Here is a 9339-nt window from a genome sequence, read left to right as displayed (position 1 = left end):
ATGAGGACTAAATATCAGTGAATGCACAGCAGAGGGTCAAACAGGAAAGAAGCACAACAGAAAGATTAAGATCTGTTTTGTTCCTGGTATGTCAGAGTTGTGTGTTTGATGTTTGGAAACCTGGGGAAATGTTTCAATGTAAAACTTTTGTCTAGGATAATGAATTTTTAATGTCTAACTAATTCAGACCTTGGACAAGGATCTCTGAGAAGGAAGAGCTGAAGTGTCTTATTCTTTTAGCTTAGAAAGAGAACTTTAGGGTTTTCTAGTTTTCTGTTTATGTTTTGTTGCTACAGCTGTAAATGTCTGTATAAGTGTTGTCATTCTGTGTCTTACTGTTTGTAGCTGGACAGCTATATCAGACATTTTCACTGCAGCTCGTTTGATTCTGTTTGATTTCATTGTGTTTTACTTAAGATTTTGGTGCTTTAAAAGGAACTGACTTTACACAGCAAAATGTGTTGAGAATATGCCATTTTAATCAGCCTGGAACAGAGCTAAAGATTTAAAAGTGAAGAATCTGGTGAGTGGAGTTTATAGCTGACTCTTTGCTTCAGGTTACAGCAGCCTTACAAGTTACCAGCTGACCTGTTGGTGGTTTAGTTTTATAGCTGCTGAAAATGACAGCTGCAGGTTTTTGTTTGTTTTTGAAAAGAAAGCAGCATTTTGTGGATGGCACACAACTGTTAGAGAATGGCACAGACTTTCCACGGCTGCCTTTACACAAAACTAGAGGTTCATAGATCAAACCAGGTCCAAATATTCTCTGAAGTCATCGGTTTACTCTTGTTAGCCTGATGTTTCTACTACACACTTAAAAGTCTTTGCTTCTTGGGTTCTGAATGATTATTCAGCTCTTTGGTTGTTCTCAGCTTACCTCACCATCAGAGATTTATCTGCCAGATCTGGATCAGAACCGTTTTAAATCTGAACATTGTTTTATAAATCAGCTCTGATCAGGATTATTGACTGGACGTTAACTAAAAGCAGATTTCTCCTCTGTGTAAATGCAGCCTGACATGAGGGAGACATCAACCATCTTCTGATTATTTTCGGTGCTTGAACTTGAGTTTACACACAGCCATCACATGAAACAACACATTTACATGCTGTCTTGAACATGAAGCTACCTCAGTGTGTTTGGTGAGCAGAGCATCCTCCACTCTCTCATACGCAACACCGAGTTTCTGCAAACAAATCTGAATGAAAAATTTTCCAGTTTTCTTTAATTAAATGAAATATCCAAAAAATCAGATCAGCCGTAGTTTTCAGAAGCAGAACTGAGACAGAAGGAAAATAAAAACTGATCACTGGTTTCTAAAGTTGCAGCTAATCTAGACACACAGACACTGCAAAGACATCATTTTTTATTTATACTTATACAAAGTTACTTTGTGGATGTCGTAAATATTTTAGGAAACATTTATTCTTTTTTACATTTAGAAACATTACTGGATTACAGAGCCAAGATCATATCTCGTCAACCACAGGAGAGCTTCTATGAGGTCCAACAGGACTTCTTATCCCTAAGGTCCTACAGAAGATCTTCTTATAAGGTCTAACAGGAGATCTTCCTGTGAGGTTTAACTCCTATTCTGTTTTACAATCATTTAGCAGAGGCTTTTTTTTCAAAAGGCCATACACCTGAAGGTGGTTGGGCAGCAGTTTTGAGGCACTTGCCTAAGGACCCAACTGGAGTTACAGTGGTCCCCTGTGGGATCTGAAGTTGGGTCTCCCACATGGGAGACAGATGCCCTGCCAACTGAGCTATCCAGCAATCCAGAACCAGAACCCGAACCCCTGTAAGGTGTTCTGGTTCTCATGATCTGATGGGTGGAGGATGTTCTTCTTACAGCAGGATCAGGACACGAAACATGAAAAAACCGTCATTCTGCTCATAACTTTTTAAAAAGCTGCTTTATGTGATTTTTCTTTGTTTTTGCCTTAAAGAGAGTAAATGTCTATTTTTGTCATTTATTTCATCATGCAGGATACTGCCTCAGGCTGGACTCAAAGCACAGCAGGCTTTACTGGTTCTTCTGGTTGGTGTGTGTGTGTGTGTGACGTGTGACCAGTGGTTGCTGTGCTTGTACTGGGAATGTTTCAGTGTGAAGCAACGATACTGATCAGGTCTGATCATTTACAGAACCGTGTCAAAGATAAACGTGGGTCATGATTCATGAGACAGACAACATTCTTCTAGCGTGTGGGTGGAAGGTAGACACATCTTTGGTCACCACGAATGAACGAAACAGAGAGTCTTGGGTGGGTCACATGAACTGGGAATATTGGGCTGTTAAGTGAAGTTAAACTATGCTAGCCGTAACCCTCAGCACTGATTCCTTTCCGCCATGAGCACAATCTTTCCCACATTTGAGCCCAATGGTTTTAACAACTGAAACACAACAGACAGATCAGAAAGCTGTCACATGCGAACGTCTCTGAATTACTTTCTCTGTCATTTAGTTAAGAGGACTTATTAGTTGGTTAAGTAACCTTCCACAGATCAGCTGTGGGTGGATCTGTGAGACAACCGAGCAGTCATGTTGGGATTGTGTGTGTCCTCTGTGAACAGGCTGTGAACTTGTGAGTGTATGCAGCCTCTGTCTGGAAGTAGAAATTTAACATGAGAGAGACGCAGATTGTCCAATTTGTAGCTTCAGTTCAGACAAAATAACTGCGTTGGGTTTGGATGGTGGAGACGGTGTTTTCAGCCTTAGTGCCAGCACAGTAACCAGCCGATGAACGAGAGGGTGGACTCACACCTGCAGAATCATCCTTTACAGACATCTATGTCCAGACTCGGTTGAAAACATGGTGACCTGAAATGCATAACTGTAAATAAATGTATGCAAAGTGTAAATGTTAAAAAAAAGAACATTCCTCTTTTTTTTAAGTTCTGACTGTGAAGGGTGTCTTTAGAGGTTTGAAGCCACACAATGGCTCTAACTATGAGAATATTCTACCGACAAAAAAGATAAATGTGGTGTATGTGGTGTGTAAAAAAATACAAATGTTAAGACAAAAAATACTGGTCTTTTCAGTAAGTTGGACTGTGTACTGAAAGTCTGAAGTGATAAAAATGCATCAATGGGGAAAAAGTAGATTTTAATTTAAAAATAAGCAGAAAAATAATAACAAAATGAAATTTTGTATATATGGGATTTTTGTAAATTTTTATTTGAACCTAATGAGACACAAACTACCAAAATTAATTTAATAAAGTACACTGTGGTCATTTTTTTGGTCTCCAGCTTCTTCATTTCCTCTTTCAGTCATTATGTGACGTATGTGACAGTTTTAAAGACTTTGATCCAACAGTGGGAATAATTATTTATGTATCTGTGATGGGTAAAACACGTGTGTCAGCATGCGTGTTTTGTTACAAACCACAAATCCAAACACGGTGGGTCTCCGTGTAAAATGTAAATAACATCAGAATTCAATGATTTCCATTTCTCATCAGGCCTTATTTTATTCCCATGTGACAACTAATTAGATTAATTGGTAACAGGTCAGTAACATGACTGGGTATAAAAGGAGCATTTCAGAGAGGCAGAGTCTCTCAGATGGAAAGATGGACAGAGGTTCACCAGCCTGAGACAAACTGAGGGCAAAAACTTGTGGAAAGATCTTCAAGAACCTTCCATCTATAGTGTTAATATCAAAAGACTCAGAGAATCAGGAGGCAAGGCAAATTTATTTGTGTAGCACATTTCAAGGCTATTCAAAGTGCTTTACGTAAAACATTAAAAGCATTGCAGTAGGGAGCAATAACAAATGTATTAAAACAAACAAACAAACATTAAGAGAATAAAAGAAACAAAAACAAAAACAAAAAGCGAAGATAACATAGATAAAATGCCAGAAATAACGTTCCAGTGTGGGGAAAGACAGTATTAAAACACAATCAAGTTTAAAAATTCCAGCTTAACAGAACCAGATGCAGATTGTTGGTCCGTTGATAGAGAAAAACCACTTAAGACCAATTTAAATTTCAGGATATATATTTAGAAGCAAAGAGATTACATGAGAAATTCCCTGCAGATATATATCTGGAGACTCCACTCAGCACAAAGCAAGCGCTGTGAAAACCAGTAAGAGTCTGATTCTATTCCCTAGTGCTGTGATTTCTTATGCTCTATGTACCACCCACAACTAGAGTGTAAGCAGCTGTCCCAAGGTCGCTGCTCATGGGTGTGAGTGTGTCAGCATGACTGGTATTTCTTGTTTTGTCTGCTACTCAGCCCTTCTAAAGATAACCACTCACTCCTGCAGCCCTCATTTTTAACAGAAATCCACTGAATGCTGACTCTTAACCATTAAGTCATTATTATACTGAAACTAATATAAATTAAAATATATATATTAGTGAAACAATCTCACAAGATCTGGACTCTAAATAAAAACTAGTTCCATGCAGCAGAGAACAGGTGGGTCTTTAACCTGGATTTAAATAAACTGAGGGTTTCAGCTGATCTGAGGCTTTCTGGGAGTTTGTTCCAGACATGTGGAGCATAGAAGCTGAATGCAGCTTCTCCATGTCTGGTTCTGACTCTGGGACTGATAAAAAAAACTGGATCCAGATGACCTGAGGATTCTGGTAGGTTCATACTGGGTCTGTGTAAAGACCTCAGAGCTGGACTGATGTGGTCCACTTTCTTGGTCTTAGTGAGGACTGGAGCAGCAGAGTTCTGGATCAGCTGCAGGTGTCTGACTGATGTTTTAGGTAGAACCTGTAAAAACACTGTTACAATAATCAAGCCGACTAAAGATGGAAGCTGGACTAGTTTTTCCAGGTCCTGCTGAGACATCACATCTTTTACGCCTCTTAAGCTGATAGTAGGCTGACTTTGTGATTCCATTAATGTGTTTCTCTAACTTGACTTGTCTGTGATTCAGCTTTAATAAAACCAGGAAGAGTTGTGTCTTGTTTGGATGATCATCTGTTTAAATTCAGCTTTGGTTTGAAGTGACTGGGTCACTTGATTTAGAAGCTATTGGATTTTTTTCTCTCTCTCTTAAGGAATTATTGAAATCTCAATTAATGAATGTATGAAAAACAAAATATGTGTTATTTCTCTCTGTTTACATCAGAAGTCCACTTTTCTTTAGTATGAAAATATTGTTTTATGTCCTTTATGAGAATTTCTGTTTGACGGAAAGCCTGTCATTTGTTGATGGTCCCTAAACGAGACGCTAGTCGCTCCAGTGTAAATATCTGTTGAATATCCAACCTACAACTGATCTGACCTCCCTCTTTCTCATCTCTCCTTGCTGCTTCCCTGTCTCTGCTTCAGGTGAAGAATTTCCTGATATCCATGTTTCAGTTAGTAAAAGGTCATTTGGTTTATTTATTAAAATAATATAAAATTGACTGTTTTTGTGACCTTACGAGACCTCAAACTGTGCTGTGTGATGTGTGTGTGGTTCACCTGCTGCTCGTGCACGGTGACGTGCAGAGACACAATGTGCCCCTGAACTGTTTCCTCTATTTGGAGTTAACGCTCTGGCTACGCGTTTGAGTTGAAATATAAATATTCTCCCATCTGAATTATCTGAATAAATGTATGATAAATATTTATTGTCGAAAATTAATCGCATTTATACTGGGGCACAGCTCATTTATACTGGGGCACGTGTCCCAGTAAATGGGGTCTGGTGACGCCGATGGTCTGTATTCAAACATATGTCATAAATGATTTTGGTCAGAGCATCTCAGTACTGTGGTGCTGTCTAAAACCTGACATTGTAGCAGTTGTTTTTGTGTTAAAAGTCATTTAGTTGATGAAAAACGGCTCTTTCGATGATCTTAGATAAAGATTTGATATCAGCCTATAGTTGTGTCCTGTCTAGATTGTCCCTTTTTAGCAGAGACTTGATTACAGCTGTTTTAAGAGGTTCTGGGAAGACACCCGAAATTATAGAAATGTTCCTAATCTGGACCAGATCTGGCTTCAGAGTCTTTGAGACCATCTTGAAGAAAACTGTGGATGTACAAGCAGCAAGAGGAGGAGTACAGCTAACATAAGATGTGCCCTGATCTGTGCTGTTAAAGGGATTAAACTGTGTCATGATGCTTAAACTGGTTTTCAATGGACACAGTATGTCTGTGGAACCTGCTGTTGATGAACCGACTGCTTCTCTGATATTTTTTCTGTCAAGAATTTGGCAAACTCAATGCAGCCTTGGTTGAATAAAGATCAGGGGCCTCATTTATAAAACTGTGTTTTGCAAAGCAAACTAAAGGTGGCGCAAAAAGCAAATGCTGCACACTTCAGCTTTCAGATTTGTCAAAGCGTGTGCACGCACGTCCTACACCTGTTTCCATTTAGAAATCAGAATCAACTCTAAAACGGGTGCACGTGAGGGAACGCCTTCCCACGCCCACATGGTGGCTATAATTGGTCAAGTGAACACCTGGAATACATATTCATCACATCATTTGCATGATGGCTTGGGAGGGAAAAGGAGGGAAGAAGTGGGATTTTTCGGGTGTGAGACAGAAATCCTGATGGACCACGTTGACAAACGTAAAAATGTTTAATTGATGGGCAGTATGTGAGCATTACTGGTGTCAGATGCTGGCATCACTGTGTCAGAAGGAAGAGATCAGAACATGTGGATGGATATCTCAGTCGGTAGGACGTCTGTCTGCCATGTGGGAGACCGAAGTTCAAATCTTACATGGGCGATTTGCTTTGGAGAAAATCGTCTGCTAAATGACAGTAATGATGCCGGTAATTTAGTCATTGGTTTTAATTTATAAAATAAATATGTACAGATACATCTGAGACTGGTAGCAGTTTATTTAGTGTTAAATAATTTTTCTTTCTAGTTGCTGGGTGCTCCTGTTGGGTGGGCGGTGCTCCTGTTGGGTGGGCGGTGTTACAGCTGGGTGGGCGATGCAGAGGGACATGGTCACGCTATTAAAAAATGTGTAAGAATAAATAAATAACGGAAATCCTCCTCTTGTGTGTTTCGTTAGTGTAGCATCACTTGTAGACCTCCAGCCTCCAGTCTGGTCCCGCTCTGCTGGACTGAAGGACCAAAGTTACTTTCCACACTGGCTGCTACATGCTGGCAGCAGACTGGCTCCTTATTTATCTGGATGGATTTTATAACATGAAGTTTTGTTTCACAACGACAGAACATATTTTAGTGGTTGAAGTTCTTTTTAATATCATCTCCGTTTTTCCTGTTTTGTTTTTTTTCGCCTTTTTTTCGTGCTCTTAGGGGAATTAATAAAGAATGTGTGTCTTTATTCATTTCTGCAAACAGCTTTAATATGTAACATGTGGTGTGAGAGGTAATAGTGGATTGTGCAGAAATCTCTCACATTTCACATCATTTCCTTGAATTTATTCTGGACCGTTGGTGTCGCCAATTCCCATTTTTCTAGATTTTTTTCGTACGCCTGGGTCAGAATGGCCGTGGAGGTAGGAACATTTTTCCTGTCAAGTTTGGTTTTCATAAATCCCAAAAGTTGACTATATATGGCGTACGCCGGTTTTTGTTCCTATGCAAGCCTGATAAATGAGGCCCCAGCTGCTACTGACACAAGAGGATTTGTTATCCTGTCAACAATAGCGAATAAGACCCGAGCATCATGAAAAAAAAAGATATGAGGAAATAGTTTTTGTACTTATCTCTGGCTGTTTCTGTTGTGTGTGGCCAACAAACAAACAAAAATGTACAACTGTTAAGTATTTCTTCTACAGCATGGTGTTCTTTAACAAGATGACTAACCACAAGGCAAAAGAAGAGACTGAACCATGAATGGAGCACTAAATGTTCTGGTTCAGTGCCAGCTTGTTTCCAAGCAGTCCTCTTCATCATCCTGTTCAGACATCATCAGACCAAGACCAGACCTAACACATTAAAACCTATTTCATGCTGGGGTCTACACACCACTGTTGGTAGATTTAGTTTCTATAGATAGATGAAGAAATTACCATTGCATGATTCAACTTAAATGTCATAAATTTGTGATATAATATCAGAGCAGCATCAACCTTTGACATTTCTTGTAAATTTCACCTGAAAGCTAAATATCCAAACTTTCTGAGTACGTTCCAGTTAAGCTCGTCTACATAATCAGATTCAGTCATTCTGGTTGGTTTGGGGTGTAAATCTGAACATCACTTCCAGCTGTTTTGCCTCTTCTGTGCTTCCTCTGTGACGTTTGCCTCTGAGACTGCAGATGAAAGTAAACACTCCAACAGCCCTTCGTCTCCTGAGCCACAGTCTTCATCAGTTGCTGGTCCAGCTCTGGAGCCTTCACCTGCATCTGTGTCAGAGCTCCAGGAACGGCGTTCCAGCCGAGGTTCGTGCCACCACGCTCCACGCCAGCGTGGGCCGAAGGTCTTGGGGTGTTGGTTTAGTTCTCGTTGGGTCTGATGCGTTCTTTGTTTCATGTTTAAGTGAATGAAAATAAACTCAGTTTGATGTCTGTAGTCGCAGATTTCCAACAAACTGCTTCCAGTCTTTTTAATTTTTTTATTGATTTATTCATATTCATTTACTTTCATTTATGTTTTTATTTTTATATTATTGATCATTTAATTGTATTTATTATTATTATTTGATAACTGTATTTTATTCCCATCTTTTAATTTTGTAATTTTTTTCCTGTATTTATTTTTTCTATACAATTGTAAGTAAATTCAGGCATTAAGGGGTTGATGCAGCAGCAGACTGTCTGTTACATCAAGTCTAACAAATGAAAACATTAAAGACTGGTTGTAGGCAATCACATTTATTTATAGGACATTTAAAAATGACTGATTTAGACCAAAGTGCTTCACAGAAGAACACAGCAGTAAAATGACAATAAATAATTCATCATAATAATTATTACAGTTAAATCTGCTGGAGAGACAATGCTCCTCAGCTCAAAGCAAGGCCAGAAAAAGACAGAAAACATGAGGCATTAACAAAGATTTGAGCTGGAGCAGATTTAGTCTCAGGGCAGCTATTCCACCAATCCCCTGCTGGAGTTTAATGAAACACCTGAAGCTTGATGACGACCTGGAGGAGGCTCGGAGCTCCGGAGAACGTGGACTTAAATCAAGAATTCTTCATTGTCATTTTCATTGTGTTTACGCACAAGAGAATGAAATTTCGTATCACGATTAGAGACTGAAGTGCAATAGAGAAATCAATATTATTGTCAATATAACAATAAAATATGAGCATCACATTAGACTAATAGAAATAAAATCAGATAAAATAAAAAATAATTAAGTAAAATAAAACAGTCCAGTCTCTCCCTTGCATTACGTCTCATAACTTGACAGGTGTCAAGGCTGAGTGTGGGGACAGTCCATTAATAAGTCC

This window comes from Melanotaenia boesemani, chromosome 8 (assembly GCF_017639745.1).
Source record: "Melanotaenia boesemani isolate fMelBoe1 chromosome 8, fMelBoe1.pri, whole genome shotgun sequence".
In the NCBI taxonomy this organism is placed as follows: Eukaryota; Metazoa; Chordata; class Actinopteri; order Atheriniformes; family Melanotaeniidae; genus Melanotaenia; species Melanotaenia boesemani.
Note: the sequence above shows the minus strand (reverse complement) of the source record.